Source organism: Felis catus, chromosome B3 (genome assembly GCF_018350175.1).
Source record: "Felis catus isolate Fca126 chromosome B3, F.catus_Fca126_mat1.0, whole genome shotgun sequence".
Lineage (NCBI taxonomy): Eukaryota > Metazoa > Chordata > Mammalia > Carnivora > Felidae > Felis > Felis catus.
The window spans coordinates 78,005,573-78,030,307 of NC_058373.1; the positions used below are offsets into that span (position 1 = coordinate 78,005,573).

At 35.2% G+C, this 24,735-nt stretch overlaps 1 pseudogene; it reads left to right on the forward strand.

The window, feature by feature from the left end:
* The first annotated feature begins 24,290 nt into the window (after nucleotides 1-24,290).
* Nucleotides 24,291-24,364, forward strand: LOC111561265 (annotated as a pseudogene).
* The last annotated feature ends 371 nt before the right edge of the window (nucleotides 24,365-24,735 follow it).

Genomic DNA, 24,735 nt, shown 5'->3' on the forward strand with positions numbered 1-24,735 from the left:
GAAATGATATGCTTTAGAAAACTTTTGAAATTTTACTTGTTTTTCTTAATGGAAAAATATTTCCACTGATCTACTTAGGCTTTGAAAAGCTTTTGTATTACCTTAATGATTTTAAGTCTAGTAACCAATGCTGTGTTTAATCTTCACCTACATACATTAATATATTATATCCTTTTGGGTATTTTACAACCATTATTATATCTTTGCAAATTCCTTGGTCAAGAAAGCAGTTCGTTAATCTTGTTGTTAATCATCTTATATTTAATTAGGATGAAATTATGGTTGGATATGTTATTTTATTTATGTTCTTCTTTTTTAAAGTCTAATTCTGCCGGACTTTGAGAAACCACATTAAGGGAATTTTTCTGCCTTTAGTCAGGATTCCTTGATGCGGTCAGTATGTATGTCAAGTTCAATGTTTTGTGGATATTAGTAGGGCTTAGGTTATGTTTTCAGGACAGAAGTCGAAGGTATGACCAATGCCCACGCAGCATTTGTAGGACAAAGGGGTAGGAATGCCAGATTAAATACATGACACCCAGTTAAATTTGAATTTCACATAAATAATGATAGATGTTTCTGATGTAAGTATATCCCATACATTTTTTTTTACCATGCTATGCTTAATGCAAATATAATTGGGACCTGAAAAAACCATTCACTTAAAAGTGTCTGAAACAACCTCACTGTACAGAGTGGGGAACAAAGGCACATTGAGCTAACTTTGGAAATGAATGCAATCTCTGACTCAGTCAATGAAAAACTACACATAAGCCCTGTACTCAATTTGGTAAAGCTGTTTTCCATGGGGTGGAGGTTGACAATTGTGATATCAATATACATATACACTGGAATTAAACTATTAAGTGAATGGATGACATATGGTAGCAGGCAGTTTTCTCACTGTTGGAATCAGCGATTACATGTAAGGGGAGAAGCCTAGAAAGATTATGTGTTAATAAATCTGAGTTGAAACATCAGTTTGAATTCATGGTTACTTTGATATGGATATAGATGCTTACATACAGAAATCTTCATCGAATATTTATACATATAGGGTAGCGTACACCTACATATATGTCCTTGCTTTGTCATTTTGAGAACTTAGAAGAAAGGACACCCCAGTAGCAACAAGCTGGTCTACCGTTCGGATTTTGATTTCTAGTACTGTCTCCCAGTGCTAGTGTTCTTAGTACAAAAGGCTAATTCTTGGATTTGGGAAGGAAATATATGAGTCTGAAACATTCTGTACTGAATGATTTAAGGGGGTGCTAAGTACATACTAACGGCGGTATGTCAGGACAGACATATGTGCCAAATGAAAGAGCTTCCAATGATCAAAGCTAGAAGAGTTTGACAAATAAGATGGTGTTATACTGTAACTCAAAATATGAAATAAATGCCTGTAAGACCACACTCATGTAAGCGACTGAATAAAAAATAGATGGAGGTGATGTGATAATTCCCGATGAAGAAAAACTCCTGATGATTTATGTAGGTATTCCAGCATTCTTACTATCCTGCAGCTTGGAAGTCCAACACAGCTCTCACTAGATAAAATTCAATGTATAAAGAGGGCTGCATTCCTTTTGGGAGGTCCTAGGGGGGGATCCTTTTCCTTGCCTTTGCCAACCTTTAGGAGCTGTACCTTAGATCATGGCCTCTTTATCTTTCATCAAAGTAAGGAACATGACATCTCAATAACTATTTTTCCATAGTTACATCTCTTTTCCTGACTTCCCTCAATTTTTTTTTTATTGAAGTATAGTTGTTATATTAGTTTGACGTATACAACATAATGATTCAACAGGTCTATACATTATGTTATGCTCACCACAACAAGTATGGCTACGTCTCCATACAATGATATATTCTTTATCCTGTACCTTTTATTCCCATGACTTACTTATTCTATAACTGGAAGCCTATAACTCTCACTCCCTTTAGTCATTTTTGCCCATCTACCCCCACTTCTTTCTGGCAATCAGTGTTTATTTTGTTTTTAGATTCCACATAGAAGTAAAATCATGTGGTATTTGTCTTTCTCTGTCTGACTTATTTCACTTTGCGTAACACCCTTGAGGCCCATCCATGTTGTTGCAAGTGGCAAGATCTCATTCTTTTTTATGACTAATATTTCTGTGTGTGTGTGTGTGTGTGTGTGCGCGCACGTGTACACCACATCTTCCTTATCCATCTATCAATGTGGACACTTAAGTTGCTTCCATATCTTGACTATTGTAAATAACGCTTCAATAAACATAAGGATACATGTATCTCTTCAAATTAGTGTTTTTATTTTCGTTGGGTAAATACCCAGTAATGGAATCATTGGATCGTATGGTAGTTCTATGTTCAATCTTTTGGACAACTTCCATACTGTTTTCCACAGTGGCCAAATTTACATTCCCACCAACAGTGCACAGGGTTCCTTTTCTCCACACCCCACAAACAATGTTATTTATCTTTTTAATACCACCCTTTCTGACAAGTATGAGGTGATATCTCATTGTGATTCTCATTTGCATTTCCCTGATGATTAGTGCTTATGAGCATCTTTTCATGTGTCTGTTGGCCATCTATATGTCTTCTTTGGAAAAATAGCTATTCAGGTCCTCTGCCCATTTTTAAATCATACTGTCTGTGGGGTTCTTTTGGTATTGAGTTATTTATATATTTTCGCTATTAAGATCCTATAGGAAATATCATTTATAAATATCTTCTCCCATTCACTAGGTTGCCTTTTCACTTTGTTGATAACTCCTCCACTTTTAAGGACCCTTGTAATTAATTGAGCCCAACTGGAAAATCTAAGAATATCTCCCTATTTTGAGGTCAGCTGATTAGTAACCTTATTTGCTTTTGAACTTTGCCATATAAAAGGATGTGTTTACAGGTTCTGGAGATTTGAATATGGATGTAGGTGGGAGGTCTTTTTGTGCCTACCACATCTTGCAAAGAGGTACAACATAACTTTCCCACTCCTTGAGTGTGGTCTCTGCATAGTGACTTCCTTCCAAAGAGCATAGTATGGAAAGAGAGATAAGAGACTATCTTCACTGTTGGATAAAGCTCATCCACAATTTCTTAAACACAGGATGAAGATTAATATCAACAATGATGTCATGTTGATGGTATGTGTTATTGATTTGATGTTATGAAAATGACATTTTACCTCGTGGTCTTCCTCTCCAAAATACATAACTCCAGTTTAATCACACGAAAAATGTGAGACACATTCCAGCTGAGGGAAATTATACAAAATATCTGAATAGCACTTCTAAAAAAATGACAAAGTCACTCAAAACAAGGAAAACCTGAGAAGCTGTAACAACCAAGAAGAAGCTAAGGAAACATGATGAATAAATGTAATCTGTATCCTGGATGAAATCATGGTATAAAAGAGGGGCTCTAGGAAAAAGTAAGGAAATATGAATAAAGTATGGACTTTAGTCAATAACGTTGTATTAATACTGGTTCATTAGTTATAAAAATGTACAATATGAAGGTAAGATGATTATAATGGGGAAATGTAGTGTGGGTACGTGGAAACTCTTTGTACTATCTTCACAATTTTTGCGTAAATCTAAAACTGTTGTAAAATTAAAGTTTCTTTTTAAGGACATGTAAAGCCATAAATATGCTGCTAGGGGAGCCAAGTGAGGCACCTAACCAATGTGAAAATGTTGTAAACATCACCTCCTTCCAGTGGAGTTAGTTTATAGAGTACGTTGTGGGATGAAAAAAAAAAAAAAAAGGAAGCTATGTCATACCTGATGCTATTCCAAGTGAAGAGGGTATTAACTCATGAGATGGCACGTGTGAACTAAATCACAGAAATCTAAATTATGGCAAATGAGACAGAATTAATGAAACAGTTTAGTGAGAGAGTATTAAGTAAAAGGCACGACCGTAGGAAGAAACAAATGGGAACCCAGTGTTAAGGATTTTGAACTAAATGTTGTCAGGAATACAATATTATTTGCAATTATTAAAAAAAAAAAACTTAAAACCTACAGCCTCCTTTGATAGAGGTGTATACTTAGGTTTAACCATAAATCCAACCCATTGTGGTTTAAGCCACTTCTGTTTGATTTGTCTTCAGTAAAGCAACTTGAGTAAAACAGTAGTCACTTTCCGAACTAGATCTTCTATAGGTTTGCTTATTTCTCTCATCATTGGTCATCGCCCACCGAGCCTAGCCAAACGGACATTAGAAAACAGCAGGGCTACATGCGGCTGGATATTTGTTTCAAAGCCTCAAGTATTTCCTCTCTGGCTCTTAAAGAAGTATTTGCTGATCCTGCCATAAAGATCGCTTTTTTTTTTCTTTACTAAAAAATGACGTAGAAATCAAAAAAGTGTAAACTGTATTAAAATATAGATTTTCCCTATTACCTCAATTTCTGGAATATTCTATATACATAGCAACCTTTAGTTGCTAAAATGAAGCATATACGTTTTTCATCTTTGTTCTGTAATGCTACTGCAATAATATCAACACTAAGGAGTTACTGAAGTCACTGTTTTAGATATATAACAAAAGGAATAATGGTTTCTGGAAGAACAAATGAAGAAAATTTCAAAAATGAATTAAAGAATACAGAAAACGACTTCGTTCAGTTCAAAGAGGAGTTCTACATTTCTAGGACATGCGATGTTCCCACATTTCACAAAGCCAGATTTCGAAGTGTATGTTTTAAAGAAGAACTTGATGATTCATGCCTGTGTTCTTTTTGTCCTAATAACCACTGAAGATAATTCAAGGAGTCCCAACATTGGAACTGCTTCTGCCCTTCAGAGGGAATAACTTTTCCATGATTTATAGACTGTAGGGGAGGCAACCTGGAACAAAAAACAGCATACAGAAATATAATCTCTTTCCCCTTCGAACACCAGTAATATGTATATGTCCACGTGTGTATACATGTTTCTATATTTCCACATACTTACAAGAGAATATTTTTGCTATTTTCTGTCCTGATTAGTTACCGTATTTAGAGACATTCAATTACCGTAACTGTTGCAGTTTGAGGGATTTGTAAATTTTTTTATGATAGCAAGTTTTAACAGAAACAGTCAACCATCTACTTGTGCAAATAGGAAAAACAGGACCTTTAAGTTGGGGGTTGCACCAAAATCCATTCTGTGCCAGGTATTAATATTTTTTAAATGAGTTTATGATGATTTTTGCCCCCAACAAACAGGGCACCTTCTTGCCTTTCTGGGAATATTTATTCTAATAATGTGCTTCACTTTTTTAATTTCTTGAAGTTAGAAGCCTCCGTATGAGTTTTCTTTTCCTCTGTGTCTGGCTCCTTGTTTGTTTAATCACAATGCATTTTTAATATTTTGGAGCTGTTTATCGAGACGTTTTAATTTGTTTCCTTTCGTATTTGTCTTCACCAGGTGTTTCTTGACTGGAACGCATTTCCCACATGATAAAATTAAAGGTCTAATTAATGCCTTTAAGGACATTGGTGCACAATTCAGCACCTAATTTTCTGCAGGGGGCATATTTAGGTGTTTAACTAGGTGGAACTCTGTGCCAGGGATTTCATTTGCATACAAAGTCCCTCTTATGTCTTTGTAAACACCCTTCAATACAGAAACAAAGAATGCATTCGCATTACTTGGTATGCACCTTTCTAGCAAGCAAAGAGAAAATAAATGTATCTAAGCCATATTTTATCAGAGCAGAAACAAAAATCCTATTAGATGAGGTGTTGAAATATGAGGTCCATTTCTTTGGAGCAGTGAGGATAATACTCAGCATTTGAAAACGAGGGGCAACCTGCAAAAGCACTGCATGAAAAACGAATGCTTTGAAAAATCACATCTGAGATGTAGAGGATCTTAAGAAAAATATGGCATCACATTAAGCACAAAAAGGAAAGCTTAAATCACTACCAGGCAACTGCTGGCAGAGAGCAGGCGGGGAAACAAAACTCATTGATCTATCTAAAGGCTACAAGGACTGGAAAAAAAGACCATCTATGTAAAGACGTTTCTAATCTCATTTCATTTCACTCTCCATCTACTTTGAAACATAAATTCTGAACAAGTTGTGGATGCCTTAGAATTATTACCAATAAAGTATTTGCCTGATTATTAGCATATTAAATCTATTAAAATTACATTTCATCCAATGTCTCAAAGACATGATTTATCAGATAGGGCGATAAAGTTTCAACCTAATTTCCACATTCCCTCTACAAAACCATAAGCTTTATCAGCACTTATGATTGACGTGAACAACAGACATTTGCTCAACTTTTGTAAAATGTTAGTACCAAAGCAAAAGTTGCGCGAACTAGTGGGCAAAGTTAAACAGGTAAGGAAGACTGTATTCAAGGATATTGCAGTGGGGCCAAGAGATCAGAACTCAGTCTGAGCTCAACTCCACTGAAACAAAAGGCTGAAGATGTTTTTGTTTTTTTAACTTTTTTTAATTTAAATTTTAGTTAGACAAAATACAGTGCAAAATTGTTTTCATTAGAATTCAGTGATTCATCGTTTACATACAACACCTTGACCTCATCACAAGTGCTGCTTTAATACCTATCACCCACCTAGCCCATTCCCCCCACACCTCCCTCCATCAACCCTCAGTTCTCTATCTTTAAGAGTCTCTTGTGGCTTCTTTACCTGTCTTCTCTCTGCACCCTCCTTCCCATATGTTCATCTGTTTTGTTTCTTAAATTCCGCATATAAGTGAAATAGTATGGTATTTGTCTTTCTCTGTTTGATTTATCTCACTTAGCATAATACCTTCTAGCTCCATCCATGTCATACCAAATGGCAAGTTTTCATTCTTTTTGGTGGCTGACTAATATTCCACTGTATATGTGTACCACGTTAGTCAATGGACATTTGGGCTCTGGCTATTGATAATGCTGCTATAAACACTGGGGTGCATGTACCCTTTTGAATCTGTAATTTTGTATCCTTTGTGTAAATACCTAATACTGCAATTGCTGGATTGTAGGATAGTTCTATTTTTTGTTTTTTTGTGGAACCTCCATACTGTTTTCCAGAGTGATTGCACCAGTTTGCATTTCCACCAACAGTGCAAGAAGGTTCCCTTTTCTCCACATGCTCGCCAATACCTGTTTCTTGTGTTGTTGATTATAGTCATTCCGACAGGTGTGAGGTGGTATCTCATCATGATTTGTATTTGTATTTCCATGATGATGAGTGATGTTGAGCATCACTTTTCACATGTCTGTTAGCCCTCTGAATGTCTTCTTTGGAAAAGTGTCTATTCATGTCTTCAGCCCATTTCTTCACTGGTTTATTTCTTTTTTGGGTGTTGAGTTTGATAAGTTCTTTGTAGATTTTGGATACTAACCCTTTATCAGGTATGTTGTTTGCAAATATCTTCTATTACATAGGCTGCCTTTTAGTTTTGTTGATTGATTCCTTTGCTGTGAAGAAGCTTTTTATTTTGATGAAGTCCCAATAGTTCGTGTTTGCTTTTGTTTCCCTTGCCTTCGACGACATATCTAGGAAGAAGTTGTTCTGGCCAAGGTCAAAGAGGTTGCTGCCTGTGTTCTCAAGGATTTTTATGGTTTCCTGTCTCAGATTTAGGTCTTTTACCCATTTTGAACTTATTTTTGTTATGGTGTAAGAAAAGGGTCCAGTTTCATTCTTCTGCATGTTGCCGTCCAGTTTTCCTCACACCATTTGTTGAAGAGACTGTCTTTTGTTAATTGCATATTCCTTCCTGCTTTGTTGAAGGTTAATTGACCATGTAGTTGTAAAGCTGAAGAGATTTTAAGAGTTGGTGTGGGGGCACTATTGGTCATCTGTGTTTGTTAATTGACTTTACCCAAAGAAAAAAGTATTCTTTCTTCTATCTTCATCACAGGAAGTCGTTTTCCAACTTGGAGCAAGACACCCCACCAAAGTTAGGCTCCTGTCCTCCTACAGAAATTTGGGAGATTTAGTTCTACCTTACTTGATGTTTATATCACAAAGGGGCAGACAAGAAGTTAAAATTACAAGTGGTGTAAAGTAAATTCTCTACAAAAAGGGAAGTCAGGGATCTAGGGTTGAGAAGAAGTCTGTCCAAAGTAGAGTCAACCTGAAGGGAACTTTAAAATGATCTTGATTACTAGGAAAATACAAATTTTAAAGAAATCCAGCACACCTGCTCCTTCCAGTCTTATTTTTGCCTCTATGTCTCACCTAAATAGAAATGTTAATGACCCTGCTTATTAATCTCCACTGTTGGAATACTGATTTCCTCTGGGATATTTGTTCATAGCCATTTACTATGTCATATTATATAAGTACTACATAGGATGCAATAAGGAAGATTTTAAAACAAGAATCAGATGTTAAAATGGAATTTATGGTAATCAGAATTATCAAGTAATGCAAATTACAGTATTTCGTGTTCTTGTTTATCCTTTGTATTACACCTATTGGTGTAATTGGTCCAGAAGGGTATCTCAGAAACCCTAGGGATCAGAGGATAAAAATGAGGAAATGTTAACTTCAGATTCTGTCTCCAGTGCTGGACCACCTACATAATTTATGGTGCCTAGCTCAGAATAAAAACATGGGACCACTTGTTAAAAAAACAATTTAGAATTTTAAGATAGTAACCATGGATCATTAAACGAAGTGCAGGGCCTTCCTGGATAACAACAGATGTCTTATACCCATAAGGCTTGTAGTTCTCAAATGCTAATTTTCCTTGAAGAATGTTTTTATCATCCTTACCCAGATATGACTGACTACCCATTTTATGATATCTCATAGTACGTTGTCCTTTTATTTTGCCATGTATTGTAATTTGTAATCACTTCCTCTATTCTTTATTATATAGGTGCCACTTGAAAGCACAGTGCATGTCTTATTTATCTCTCTAAACTATGCAGCACTTCTGTTTTGCTTTCACTTCTGTTTGGAGTAACCCCAAAATAAGTAATACATGATATGTTTCAAAAGGCACAATAATACAAGAAAAACATCTACTGCAAAGTTTTAGTCTCATCCTGCCCCATCCACCTTGTTTCTAACTCGTCTTCCGTCTGTTGATAATCATTAGTTTATGGGTGCATTCTTCTGGAGTTTCTTTAAGCAAATGTGAGCATATATGAATATATATTTCTAGTCCCTCTCTTTCTTACAAAATTATAATATGTTTTTGTACAAATACTGTTCTGAACTTGCTTTTATCACTTAACTGTGCATACTAAGCAATGTTCCATGTCCTACATAGACAATTTCCTTTTGTGCCATAGATTATTTAACCAGTTTCATTGGATGATACTTGGATTATTTCCAATCTATTAGTATTATAAACAATGTATCAATCAATATTATACATAAATTATTTAATGTATGAATGCATGTTTGTAGGATAAATGCATAATAGTAAAAGTGAAAGTATAATCATAATTTTGATTCTTTTTTCCAACTTCTATAGCAATTATATTTGACAGTCACCTCAACAGTATGTGAAAAGGCCTTTTTCTCCTCTCCTACAGCCCTATCACTGTAGCTGGTAAAATATTTGGAACTTGGTACTTTGGTATGCTATTTGGCTCATGAATATTCATAACTATTCTCTCTTATTAACTGGGTATATTCCTAAAGTGTCCTCCTTTTTCTTTTAATATATTTGGGACTTAATTCTACTGTCACTGATTTTGAGAATGAGATCCCAACTTTTCTTAAAACTAATTAAAATTTTTATTGCAGTATAACCAGAATACAATGTTATGTTAGTTTCAGATGTACAACATATTAATTCAGTAAATCTGTACGTTACTCATTGCTTTCTATGACCAGTGTAGCTGCCACCTGTCACCATACAGCATTATTACAATATTATTGACTATTTTCCCGTGCTGTACTTTTCATCTTCATGACATTTATTTTCTAACTGAAAGTTTGTACCTCTTAATCCCTTATAACTTATATCAGATACCCCCCCCCCGACTTACTGCTTCAGGCAACCACTAGTTTTTTCTATGGATTTAAGAGTTTGTTTTCTGTATGATTTATTTTTATTTTTATTTATTCACATATTTTTCCAACAAGTATTTTTTTAAATATTATTACCATACGATGGTATATTAGTTTCAGGTATGTAACATAATGATTCAGTAGTTCTGTATGTTACTCAGTGCTCACCATGAGAAATGTAGTCACCACCTGCTACCACAGTAAGTTATTACAACAGTATAGACTCTATTCCCTATGCGACACTTTACATCTCTGTTTCTTACTTTATAACTGAAAGTTTGTACTTCTTTTTATTTATTTATTTATCTATCTATCTATTTATTTATTTATTTATTTATTATTTTTGACTTTGAGTATACTTGACACATAGTTTATACTAGTTTTAGGTGTACAACATAGTGTTTTAACGTCTTTGTAGGTTATGCTATGCTCACCACAAGTGTAGCTACCATCTATCACTATACAACACTGTTATAATAACATTGATGGGGGTGCCTGGGTGGCTCAGTCGGTTGAGTTTCCGACTTTGGCTCAGGTCATGATCTCACAGTTTGTGGGTTCAAGCCCCACATTGGGCTCTGTGCTGACAGCTCAGCCTGCATCGGATTCCATGTTTCCCTCTCTCTCTCTCTGCTCCTCTGCTCACACTCTGTCTCTCTCTCTCAAAACTAAAATAAACATTACAAAAAATTAAAAAAAAAACATTGATTATATTGTCAATTCTATACCTTTTATTCCTGTGACTTAATCGTCCCATAACTGGAAGCCTGTGTCTCTCATTCCTGTTCACCAATTTTGCCCAACCCCCATCCCTCCCTTCTGGGAATCCTCAGGTTGTTATCATATTCATATGCCTGATTCTGCTTTTTGTTAATTTATTTTTAGATTCTACATGTGAGTGAAATCATACGGTATTTGTCTTTCTCTGTCTACTTATTTCACTTAGCATTGTGCTTACTAGATCCATCCATCCTGTTGCAAATGACAAGGTCTTATCCTTTTGTATGGCTGAGTAATATACCACTGTATGTGAATGTAGTTCATTTGTGTTTTCCTTATTCACTTATCTAGAATGAACACTTAGGTTGCTTCCATATCTTAGCTATTGGAAATAATGCTACAATAAGCATTGCAGTGCATATGTCCTTTTGAATTGGTGTTTTTGTATTCTTTGGGAAAATACCCAGTAGTGGAATTATTGGATCATATGATAATTCTATTTTTAATTTTTTGAGGAACAGCCATACTATTTTCAACAGTAGTTGCACCAATCTACACTCCCAGCAAGAGTGCATGAGTGTTCCCTTTCCTCTACATTTTTACTAACACTTGTCATTTCTTGTCTTTTTGATGCAAGCTGTTCTGACTGTTGTGAAGTAGTAATTTTAAATTGCATTTTCCTTGATTAGTGATGTTGAGCATATTCCATGTGTCTGTTGGCTATCTGTATGTCTTATTTGGAAGAATGTATATTCAAGTGTTTTGACCACTCTTGAATGGGAATGTTTATTTTGGTGTTGAATTGTATAAATTCTTTATATATTTTGGATATTAACTTCTTATTGGATATATCATTTGCAAATTCTTCCCCCATTCAATACATTGTTTTTTTTTTGTTTTGTTTTGTTGATGGTTTCCTTTGCTGTGAAAAAGATTTTTATTTTAATATAGCCCCAATAATTTATTCTTGCTTTTGTTTCCCTTGCCTGAGGATACATATTACTGAGAAAATGTTGCTAAGGCTGATGTCAAAAAGATTAAAGCCTATGTTTTCTTCTAGGAGTTTTATGATTTCAGGTCTTACATTTAGGTCTTTGATTCATTTTGAACATATTTTTGCAAATGGCATGAGAAAGTGGTCCAGTTTCATTGTTTTGCATGGAGCTGTCCAGTTTTTCTAATAATGTTTATTGAATAGACTGTATTTTCCCCATTGTACATTTTTGCCTCCTTTGTTGTAGGTTAATTGACCACATAGGTGTGAGTGTATTTCTGGGCTCTCTATTCTGTTATTTTGGTTTATGTGTCTATTTTTATAACAGTATAATACTGTTTTGATTACTATAGCTTTGTAGTATATCTTGAAATCTAGAATTGTGATACCTCCAGCTTTATTCTTTCTCAAGGTTGCTTTGGTTATTGGGATCTTTTGTCGTTCCATACAGATTTTAGGATTATTTGTTTCAGTTCTGTGAAAAAATGCTACTGATATTTTGGTAAGGACTGCATTGAATGTGTAGCTTGCTTTAGGTAGCATGAACATTTTAACAATATTAATTCTTCCAATCCATGAGCATGGTATATCTTTCCACTTATTTGTGTCCTCTTTAGTTTCTTTTGTAAATGTCTTCAAGTTTTCAGAGTATAGGTCTTCTCCTCCTTGCTTAAGTTTACTCGTAGGTATTTTATTCTTTTTGGTATATTCATAAATGGAATTGTTTTCTTAATTGCTCTTTCTGCCACTTCATTATTAGTGTATAGAAATGCAACGTATTTCTGTGTGTTAATTAAATGTCCTGAAATTTTACTGGATTCTGTGATGAATTCTAGTAGTTTTTTGATGGAGTCTTTAGATTTTTCTATATAGAGTATCATGTCCTTGGGAAATAGTGATAGTTTTACTTCTGTACCAATTAGGTTGCCTATTACTTTTTTGTATGAATGGTGCTGTCAAGACTTCCAGTTCTGTATTGAATAAAACTGGTGAGAGTGGACATCCTTGTTTTATTCCTGTTCTTGGTGGAAACTTTTGTTTTTCAACATTGAGTATGATGATAGGTGAGGAATTGTCATATATGGCTTTCATTATGTTGAGGTATATTCCCTCTAAACCCACTTTGTTGAGAGTTTGTATCATAAATGGATATTGTATATAGTCAGATGATTTTTCTGCATCTTTTGAGATGATCATATGGTTTTTATCTTTCCTTTTGTTAATTTGATATATCACATTTATTGATACGTGAATGTTGAACCACCCTTGCATCCGTAGAATAAGTCCCCCTTGATCATGGTGACTCACTTTTTAAATGTATTGTTGAATTTAGTTTTCTAATATTTTGATGAGGGTTTTTACATCTATGTTCATTAGAGATATTGGCCTGTAGTTTTCTTTCATAGTATCTTTTTTTGGTTTTGGTATCAGGGTAATGTTGGCCTCATAGAAAGAATTTGGAAGTTTTCCTTCCTGTTCTATTTTTTTTAATAGTTTGAGAAGAATAGATATTAAATTCCATTAAATGTTTGGTAGAATTCACCTGTGAAGCAATCTGATTCTGGACCTTTGCTTGTTGGGAGTTTTTGATTACTAACTCAATTTAATTACTGGTAATCAGTCTGTTCAAATTTTTTACATCTTCTTGATTCAGTTTTGGAATATTGTATGTTTGTAGCAATTGATGTAGCTTTTTTTCTAGCAAACAGTCATACAATTTGTTGGGATATAATTTTCTGTAATATTCTCTTATAATCCCTTGTATTTTTGTGGTTGTTTGTCCTTTTTCGTTTCTGATTTGATTTTAGTCCTCTTTTCTTGATGAATCTGGCTAATGGTCTATCAATTTTTTTTTAAATCTTCAAAGAACCAGGTCTTGGTTTATCTTTTTTACTAATTTTAGCCTCTATTTCGTGCACTGTGGCTCCAATTTTTAGTATTTTATTCCTTTGACTATTCTGAGGCTTTATTCTTTTTCTGTCTCCTTTAGTTTTAAGGTTAGGTTGTTTCTTTCAGATTTTTCTTGTTTCTTGATGTAGGCCTGTATCACTATAAACTTCCCTCTTGGAACTGCTTTTGCTGTGTCCCAAAGATTTGGGGCTACTGTGTTTTCATTTTCATTTGTCTGCCTGTATTTTCTCTTTATTTACTCCGATTTTTTTGGTTCACTCATTCATTGTTCAGTAGCATGTTGTTTAGCCTCTGTGTACTTGTGTTTTTTTCCCACATTTTTTCTTGTAATTAATTTCTAGTTTCATACTCTAATGGTCAGATAAGATGCTTGATATAATTTCAAATTTGAGATTTTGCTGTATTTATTGAGACTTGTTTTTTCTGGCCTAACATGTAATCTTTTCTGGAGAATGTTCCATGTGCACTTGTGTGCAGCTGAACCCCACCAGACTCTATGTTTATGGTGGGGGATGGTCCAGTGAGGCCAAAGAAAAGACCTAATTTTTAATTTGTGGTTGCCATTGGTTCATATATATATCTTATGTTATAGCAATCTATATTAATGGTCACTTATATTAGAACATATTCTAAAAACGCTAAATTTTTACTAGCCCTCCATGTTCTATGCATATGATGTAATACTTTATATCTTTTTATTTTGTGTATCCCTTGACTAATTTTTGTAGATGTAACTGATTTTACTGTGTTTTAACCTCCATACTGACTTTATTAGTGATTTAAACTACTACTTTCACTACATGTTTGTTTTTACTTGTGAAAATTTTTTTCCTTTCATAGTGGTTTTCAAGTTAGGCCTTTTCTTTCCTTTTAATTAATCCCCTTTAACAGTTCTTGGAAGGCTGCTTTAGTGGTGATGAACTTCTTTAATTTGTGCTTGTCTTACTCCTTACCTCTCCTTCTATTTTGAATGATAACCTAACTGGGTATAGTATTCTTAGTTATAGGTTGTCTTTGGTTTTGGTTTTGGTTTTTCCTTTTAGTACTTTGAATACATCATGCCACTCCCTTCTGGCCTGTGAAGTTTCTTCTGAAAAATCATTCAATAGCATTAAGAGGTTTCTCTGTTGTATAGCTGTTTTTTCTCCTGCTGCTTTTAAAATTCTCTCTTTATTATTACTTTTTGCCCTTTTATATATTGTATGTTATGATGTGGATCCCCACCCCCCTCCCAGGTTCATCTCATTAGGAGCTCTGTAATTCCTGTCCCTGAATGTCTGTCTTACCTAGATAAGGGAAGTTTTCACCTATTATTTTTTCAAATAAGTTTTCTGCCCTGTTCTCTCTTCTTCTTCTTCTGGGATCCCTATAATGTGAATGTTATTACACATGATAATGTCACTGAGTTTTCTTAACCTATTCTCATTTTTTTCTTTTTTCTTTGTGCTGTTCAGTTGATTTTTATTAACCTGTCTTCCAGCTCATCAATCCATTCTTCTGCATACTCTATTTTAGTGGCTGAATTTTTCAGCTCTTACTGGTTCTTTTTTATATTTTCTACCTTTGTTGAAGTTCTCAATGAGATCATCCACTCTTTTCTCAAGTACAGTGAGTATCTTTATGATTGTTACTTTGAATTCTTCCCAGAATGGTGTCAGTTTGGAGTGATGCTGGTCCTGGCCAGGGCTGCCTGCAGTGTAGGGTGGGCTAGGAGCCATTTTGGAGGTATGCCTGCCCAGAAAGGTCGGTGAATATATAGGGATGATGTGAATGTATAGGAGGAGTGGATCATGAAGTGTTACCATGGTAGATGGAGAGTGTTAACCCTGGCTCCTATAAGCATCCAACTACCTCGACTGGGTACGGGGAATGAAACAGAGCCCACCAGCACCTTTATCTCTGAAGAAATTTCCTGAATATTTCTGCCCCTTCAACACATGTTCTAAGATTAGTCAATAAATGTTTTTCACATATATCCCCAGGCACTTTCTAAACTTCTGCTTTTGTGCTGTGTCTTGGGATGAGTTACTTAGTATGGTGGCTCTTTAATGTTGAACACTCAGTTTCCTATCACCCTGTGGCCCTCCCACAGGTAAGTCCTGCTCATTTTGAAAGCCCAGCGTTTCAGGGACTCATCTTTCCAGTGTGGGTCCCCAATGCCAAGGGTGCCCCCTGTGGGCTTCTCTCTGTTGATGATGCCCTCCCATTTGGGGTTAGTTTCATGGGGGGGGGGTTGGTTCTGAAACACATCTCTGCCACTTCTACCCTTTTTGATGTGGTCTTCTCTTTACAGTTAGCTGTAGAAGTTTTTTTCTTCCAATCTTCATGCCATTTACAAACTTATTTGCACCATAATCTTGGGGTGTCCGTGACCAGATGTGCATAGGATCCTCCTACTCCACCATCTTCCCTGTGCTCCAGTCCCAACTTATATTTTATTTGCATTTGCCTGGTATATATGTTCTCCTTTTATTTTTGACATTTATAAATAATGTTTAGTTAATCACCTTATTTACCATACAGATGAGTTTGGATTTTTAATTTAGTTTTATATATTTCATTTTAGTACACAAGTTAAGCCTATCTATATTTACATGACAGATGTTTCAATTTAATTCTATCATGATTTTTGTTGTTGTTGTTGTTATACATGCACTTACATGCACACCATCAAATTTAGCTTGGATTCTCCTATATTCCTTTCTCTTTGCTCTCTTTAATCTGTACTTTTAGTTAATACAATTAATGTTCTTGGTGTTTACTCATGTATTCTTAAAATTTTACCACTTATTTTTCAGCTCTAAATGATATCTTAAATATAAGTGTATGTAGATTACATACAGATATATTTATATTGTAGATGTCTATATTATAGGTGTTAAAATGAGGCAAACTTTCAACATTTATTTTTCCTCATTTATTAATAGTATAATTATTCCTTTTTTAACTTTATTTATTTATTCTGAGAGAGACAGAGACCATACAAGTGGGGAAGGGGCAGAGAGAGAGGAAGACAGAGAATCCTAAGTAGGCTCCACATTGTCAGCATAGAGACCGATGTGGGGTTGAAACTCACAAAACTGTGAGATCATGACCCGAGCTGAAACCAAGAGTTGGACACAACCAGCTAAGCCACCCAGGCACCCCACTAATAGTATAATTATTCTATTGTCAGAGTGTATAATATTTACATCACATTTTGTCACACTTCCCCATCTTTTTTTTTTTTTTTTGCAGAATGAAAAATGACATTAGCTTGTATAAATGAAGGAGAACTTGGCTAGTTATGAAATCTTTGCCTCACATTTTCATTCTTTAGTAATTTGTGGGTGGTGCTGTACTGTCCTATAATACAGGGTGTTGCTATGAAAATGATTTTCCTTCATTTACAAGAGAATTTTATTTTTTTCTGGCTGCTCAAAAGATTATTCCTTTTCATAAGAGTAATACATTTACTAGAATGTGTTTCACCTTGATTAATGTGTTGTGCCTTTGTAATATGTAGATTCATTATTTTTACAAAAATATTTGAATTACATTTGTTTCTTTTGGTTTTCTTCTCTGTGAATTCCATTTATGTGTAAATCAATCTTTTTCATATTCTGAATTTCATATTCTTCCTAATTATTACCTTTTCATGTCTTTCTTTTGTGTCATTTTGGTAATTTTTCTCAATTTTCACAATTTTTTTTCTTTGCTTTTCAGCAATGTATTCTCCATTTTGTCCCTTTTAATTTAGAATTAATTTATGAAACACTTTTGCCTGTTTATTTTTTGGTTCTTTCCCTAAATTTTAATATTTTTTTCCTTTTCCTATCTATCCATATCTTTACTGAGTGCTTGTATTTCTGTTTTGAAGATTTACTCTGTAATGATTTCACTAAGGTATATATTTTTTAAGTTATGTTAGAATATTTGACCTATACTTTGTGTAAGCTTTTCAGGTGAAATAGTCTTCTAGTCAGTTTTGCTTTTATTCATTGATTCTGTATGCTAGAATTGCCATTTTTCTTATATCACTTTTAGGGGTACTATATTTGTACTTTATGTTATTTTTATTTGAATTAGTTGAGTTTCCTTGGGCCATGTATCAATGTAACCAATGAAAAATGGAGGGGCCACAGACTTCATCAGATTTTTCTGTTCCCGGCCTCTCTCTTCTTTGGCTATAATGGCATATGACTCAGATTATGAGCCTGACACATTGCATGCACACTGTGCCAAGAGAGCCTATATAATGACACACTCTTATTTAAAAAATGGCTGTTCTGTGTGATCAAATAACCTTTATCTCTCACTCAGGAACTGATATAGATTGGGAGACCTGCTATTCTTAACTTATCTCAAGCCCTGGTCAGACAAAAAGGATAGTTTCTATTTTTCCAAATGTTCTCTTTACTTTCAGAGGCATTTCTTTTTTTGCCATGAGTCAAATTTTGGACCCCAGATTCTTTCTCCCTGTACTTCCTCGGCTTCTGCTTCCCCAAGAAATGAACTCTGTTTGATTCAGTCTGTGTCATAACACTTCAGACTCCAAAATTATATAATTTCCAGGAGAGTATATTTGCTATCAATGTTAGACCCCTACACATAACCTGATGTTCCTAGCACATGGCCACATAATTTTGGCTGCCCACATTAATTGTCCTCGTCTCAGTTGTTTTTGACCACATTTACATTTAAAGTGGGTCTCTTCTATGTGCTAGTCTCATTGAAAAAGTAGTTTGTAATTTTTCCTCTTTTGTGGGGGGGAATTCCATATGATTTTCAGGCAAAAATGTAGGAAATTTGAGAATAAACTGCTGCTCTGCTCTTTCTAGACCTGGATGTGTCCGTCTAACACTTGATGAAACATGGTATATAACAAGTTTCAGTTGAGATTTCCATAATCTTATCAACTCTTCTATTTCAGAATATCCAGGCTCAGAAAGCTGTTTTCAAAGAGCAGTAATCAAATGGAAGCAAAATACCATTTTATTAAGTTCTGGGGAAGTACTCAGTCCCTCCTAACGCAGAACTTCCATAACCTTGGAATGGAGATTGCTATTTAACCTGTGCTCTCCTTCTTTCCCCTTCATGCAACAATTAAGATAGGCAAGTATGCAGCAAATTCTGGCGTCACCTCTTCACTCTGTTGTGGGTGAATGACAGAGAACAGACAGAGGAGGATAAGATATAGTCAGACCCCACCCAAGTGAGCTTGCTCTATGGAGAACACAAAGCACAAGACAAAGACCGCAGATAGGTTTGGATTTAAGGCAAAGTAATCATGCCTACTGGTAAACCATGGCTCCCCTTTTAGGTGAGGTGTGGTGTGAACGTAGTAAGTGGAGAGAGCAAGCATGTTAGAAGCATGGGTGAACGAATGGAAGTGTAAAACCGGTGTCTTCTAGTGAAGAATGAGTGACTGTGGGAAGAAAGGGAGGATTTTTCTTCCTCTACCACCTGACATATAATAAACACTGAATAAATATTTGTTAAATACAATTTATTGTGACCTATTTCAACATTTACGTATATGGGACATTTTGGGAAGTCACTGCCCCAAGTTAAATCACCTTTGAATATTTAACCTAAGAACTTTATTTTATGGAATTTTCTACTGTGGGCATTTGTTCCTAAATGTTTCTTAATTAATTACACTCTGGACACGGATCATGCAAACCCAGTCATTTCGTGTCCTAGGAAACGCAAGTCTGTATAAAGCCCTGCCATAGCATAGACAGGCTTTGTTGTTGTGTTCCAAAATCAGGTCCTCTTGTAGGACAACAATTGTGATTAAGAGGTCTAGAAAAGTGTAAAGAGGCTCATTTTCATTGGAAGAAATATTTTAAAGCTTTAGAGGCAAATTAATATGATTATAATTCGTGTCCATAATGTTGTATATAATCAACAATTGGTCAGTTTCCATAAATTACAAGAATGTGTTCACATTGCTCTTAGAAAATTATTTCTGTTTTTCTCAGCACCATTTAGTGGAAAAATAGGGAAAAAAACAGTCACAGTAATAAAATTAAATATGCATACAGAAGCATAATTTCTCATTTGGATACTTTCAATAAGCCACCAAATTATAATGGGTTGGAAGTCTACATTTATAGTACCTAGTATAGTTGCTTTGATCCCTGGTTGCACTGAATACTTCCCTCCCAGTCTTACCAATGTGTTGTTTTGTGGGTTGAGGGTAGTTAAGTAAAAAAATAGAGGACCCTCTAATCCAGGAAGATGGTCCTGCCTGCAAACGTTGGTCATAAGATCAGACTAAAAGCAAAACACAAACCAAAACAAAAGCCAAACCAAAACAAAACAAACAAACAAAAACAAAAACAAAACAAAAACCTCACATGAGTAAAATAACAAGTACTAAATAATAGAAACTGCAATGTTTGAGTGTTTTATTTTAGGCCAGTATGGGTTTTAACAGCTCCATTTTAAAGATAAAGAAATTTAAATGCAAAGCATTTCATCTGAGATCACACAACAAGCAAAAGGCAGAGCAGGGACTTGGGTCCAACTACTTTGCATTTCATAAACCAAGCCTTTCTTTTTTGCCACACTGGCTCTTCTAGAAGGCCCTGGATAAGCAAGTTCCAATTTGGACCATGAACAAAAAGAATGCTGGAGATTCCATTTTATGTGGTGTTTTGTGAAAAATACATATGTGGCTAGAGGAGCTTAAAGAAATAGGTCCAGCTGGTTAGCTCATAGGATTTCAAAATTACATGTCTAAAAATGAAGTCAACATATTTCCCCAAACCATTTTTGCTACATGTCTCCTTCCTTAATGAGAAACACCAACAGCTACTGTATTTTAGAAACAAAAACTAGAAAGTCTTCCCTAACTCTTCCCTCACTGATGTCACCCTTTATATATATTGTTAAATGTACTCAGATTTCCTTCATGAATCTCAAGCCTGGATGCCTCTCATGATCACTACTCTAGTGGATTGTTAAAGGAAATCCCCACCTCTCAATTACTGCAATAGCATCCCAAATGTTTCTTCCCTATTTGTGTCCTTACCATGCCCAGGCCCTCTCCATCCGATGCTTCACCCTATAATTTAGCATGATTTTTTAATGCTAGTTTTATCATGTTACTCTGCTGCTTATAGTCCTTCTCAACTCCTCTCAGGATAAAATCCAAATGGTATAGTGTATAACAAAGATAAGAGTGTACCTCATCTTCTCCAGTTTAGGAAGAAAATCTAATTGCTGAGGGGTCTGGTGAAAATGATCAGTTCAGGTTTGGACATCTTTACTTTGAACTGCTTATGGTATATCTGGTTGGAAATGTCCGTCTGGCATTTGGATAAATGTATATTAACTAATCTTTGCTTTCAAACAAAAAAGAAACTGGGTCAAGTTATTCATAGGAAAATACTAGGCAGACTGTTGTCACTCATCCCAGGAGCATTTCTTTCCATTAAACAATTTTGAGAAAATACTAGTTCATACATATAAAATCATTTCAAAACATAGAACCTCAAGCACAGTGGAATGGAGTTGGAAAGATATTTTTTAAGGGTGGGTTTTGGTCCTTTAAATCACGATGCTTGTGTATTTCATATATGCGATAAGAGGTGCTCATTTTAGAGAAACTGCTGGAAAATTCACCGTGGCTGAAACATGCAAATCAGCACAGAATGTTTGCTGGAGGGTAAATCAGAGCAATGCCATTGAAGTAGCCTGTATATGCATATCTCATTGGTGACATCTTGAGCTCTGTTAATCAATTCCTATTTGAGATAAATGCATCTGCTTGTATCTCAAAAGACTAGATTCACAGAACCGTGACTAAGATATTTCGTAGATGCTCTCCAAGGACTTTAAAAGATAGACGACAGGAAATTTACTAAATCCATACAGCTAACCTGGAGAAAAGGTTAAGCAAAATTCAGAATCCTCCTTCACAGTCTGCAAATTTTGATAAACAGTGTCATAACTTTGTCCTCCTATTTCTAGAGATATTTCATTGTAATGATATCTGTATTACTGAGACTTATAGGAGGTGCTAATTCCTGTCCCAGAAAATAATATATCTCAGAATTTCATTCCCCCATTGACAGGTTCCCTCCAAATATTTTAGAAGCAGGACTTCTATGCTTAGGAAAAAAATGAACAAAAAGTATCTGACAAGGTAATAGAGAAATGGTAGGATTTTTGTTTAGAAGGAAGTGCTACAGAATGTGGCTTACAATTATGCACAGAACTCCTAAGGGCTATCTAAGACATCTTTACCTTGGATTGTTTCTCTCCTAAATCATCTATAATAGAGGCCCCAGGCGTTGGGAAGTAAACCCTGAAGCTCACTGCACACAGACTCTAAGGGGTATCATTTTCATGGTTCAGTTAACAAGAGAAGTGAAACTCACACCATTATTTGACTCACTTAAAATGTACGCTTTTTGTGTTTTAAGCTCTCCTATCCCATGTATTCACAATTATTTGGCCCTTAGCATTCTCCTTGAAACTGTCCTCCTCTGCCTAATTCTCCTCTTGTTCCCTATGACATTTTTTACACCATAGCTTCTAGCTATCCCTCAACCACAAAGGTGGTTGTTGAAGCTACATCCAAAAATACCAGCTCCCAGGAGCTGTTAGTTCTGTGCTTAGAGTATAAAACGGGTCTCAAGCCTGGGTAATAACTGAATTCATGAATCTCAATTCCCAGATGACATTAATAGCAGCATAGAGCAGGAAGCAGAGTTATGTTAATTTCTGCAGGTAATGTGTGAAAGCAGATAGGGAAAGCTTGAAAGGTCAACATCTGCTGTCATGCAGGAGTGTTGCAAAATGTGATTGGCCAGTAAATGTCAACACCATGTTCTAAAATCTACATGCCGCCCCTTCAATTTAATCTTAGCTTGCAGCCCAGCTAACAATCATGCAGCATGTTTCAAAAGCCCTTGAATTCTAAAATGGAATTGTATGATTGCATTCCCATGGCAATAAGACACCTGTAAATTACAAACTTGTCATTTAATCAGCATAAATATAGGGAGTTTGTGCAACCACTGGAATTTTTTTCATATCTATTTTCAGGGAAGGCTGAAGACCTCTTAATGATTATATACCGTAACGGACTGCAAGTCTAACTGTTGCCATGGTATTATGTACTTCTTTTCTTTTAAAGAAGTGACTGGAATGTAGAGCAGATAATGAATCTAATTGATTGTCTCCTGCTCCACACAGATATACTTTATATTCTCTCCCTTTTGTGCTCTTCCTACCTTTCACTCCAGACTGGATTCACAGGTATACATTTGTTCAGTGACAAGAATGGCTGTTATACAGAGCAACTCCCACCTTATAAAAAAGAAAAATAATCTTCTCTGAAAAATATAACAAAAAAAGTGTATGTAAAAAAGAGCGCAGAAGAAAAAATTAGCATTCACTACACATATGTCAGATTAAATTAATGAAGAAAAAGACAATGTGTTTTTTTGTAAGAAAAAAAAAAAGCATAGTCTGTACACTCATAGTGTCGAAGGTTATGTATAAGAAGTTCTCTTTAATTTAATATGAACTTAAGTTAATGATTCTTAAACTTTCCAGATATTCAGATTCATTGAGTCGTTAGCGTATTTGATAGGTACTAGGTTTTTAGATTATAATTATTAACATGCATTTGCCAACTGGAATCCATTTATAGCACAAACACAAAATTTAATACAATTGACTTTTATCCCCATAGCATTTGCAAATAGACCAAAAATAGAATTAATTTTTTTTTGAGTTGACACACAACTCTACATTAATTTCAGGTGTACAACCAAGTGATTCAACTTCTCTATATGTTATGCTGTGCTCACCATAAGTGGAGCTACCTTCATCACCATCCAATGCTTTTACAATATCACTGTTTCCTACATAGTGCCTTTTATTCACAGGACTTATTCATTACATTACTAGAAGCCGAAATTCCCACTCCCCTTCACCCATTTTGTTTATTCTCCACCCCTCTTCCCCTCTGGCAACCATCAGTGTGTTCTCTGTCAAAAATAAATTTTTTATAGAGGTCTTTTAGCTTAGGTAATTATTTTGGATAGAATTGTAAATACTTGGCTTCAGAGTACCCAGATTTTCCCCATACAGAATGGACTTACAGACTGGATATAGCAGAAAATGGGTCCTAATAATTTTCTTTGAATAAGATAAACATTTATAGATGAATCAATTTAATCATGAGAGAGATTTGGTCAGAGACCTATGATCTGATGAGGAGACTGGCTAGACCTCGGGTTTTTGGACGCCCTGTCTGAATCTCTTTATCATTCTTAGAGTCCAGGTAGCATTTTCACATCTCTAAGAATGGCGATAAATAAGTTTTAAAAGAGGTCGCTTTTTCCTTTTTAAAAGGAAATGGATACAGGCACACATCTCTTGAGTTATGGTGTGCCACATTTCATGGGTTAGGTACTCCTGTTAGGGTTTACACAAATTTAGATTAAGAAACAGCAACACATGCACCTGGGTGGCTGAGTTGGTTAAGCGTCTGACTTCAGCTCATGTCATGATCTCACAGTCTGTGAGTTCAAGCCCTGCGTCGGGCCCTGTGCTGACAGCTTGGAACCTGGAGCTTGCTTCAGATTGTGTGTCTCCCTTTCTCTCTGCCCCTCCACTTCTCACACTCTATGTCTCTCTGCCTTTAAAAATATGAATAGAAATTAAAAAAAAAACGACAAAGACTATACTTTCAGAATCATTTCTACATAGTTTGTTACTGGAGAAGTTTCTCTGAACGTGTAGAGTACTTGGGGAAAAACACAAAAACATTGCTTTAAATAGGAAAAGGACCACTAGATAGAAAATGATTAATTATCACAAAACCCTTTGCTTTTACTGACAACTTAAAATACAAATGTAATGCCTGCCTAACTGTGAATATGTAAAATGTCATTTCCTTTGTTTTAGTGATGATATGCTATGAAGATAAAGCACTTGTTAAAGATGTCCACCTTTCATTCTGCACAGACATTTGTTAAGCACGTACATAAATCAGCACAACTTTGTGCTTTCCACCATGAACTATGTTGGACAGGTTTTTACTTATGCTAATAAACCCTTTAACTGAAGTATGGGAGTGGGGTGCTGGCTCCCTAATGTTGGCTATGGAACTTTGGGCAAGA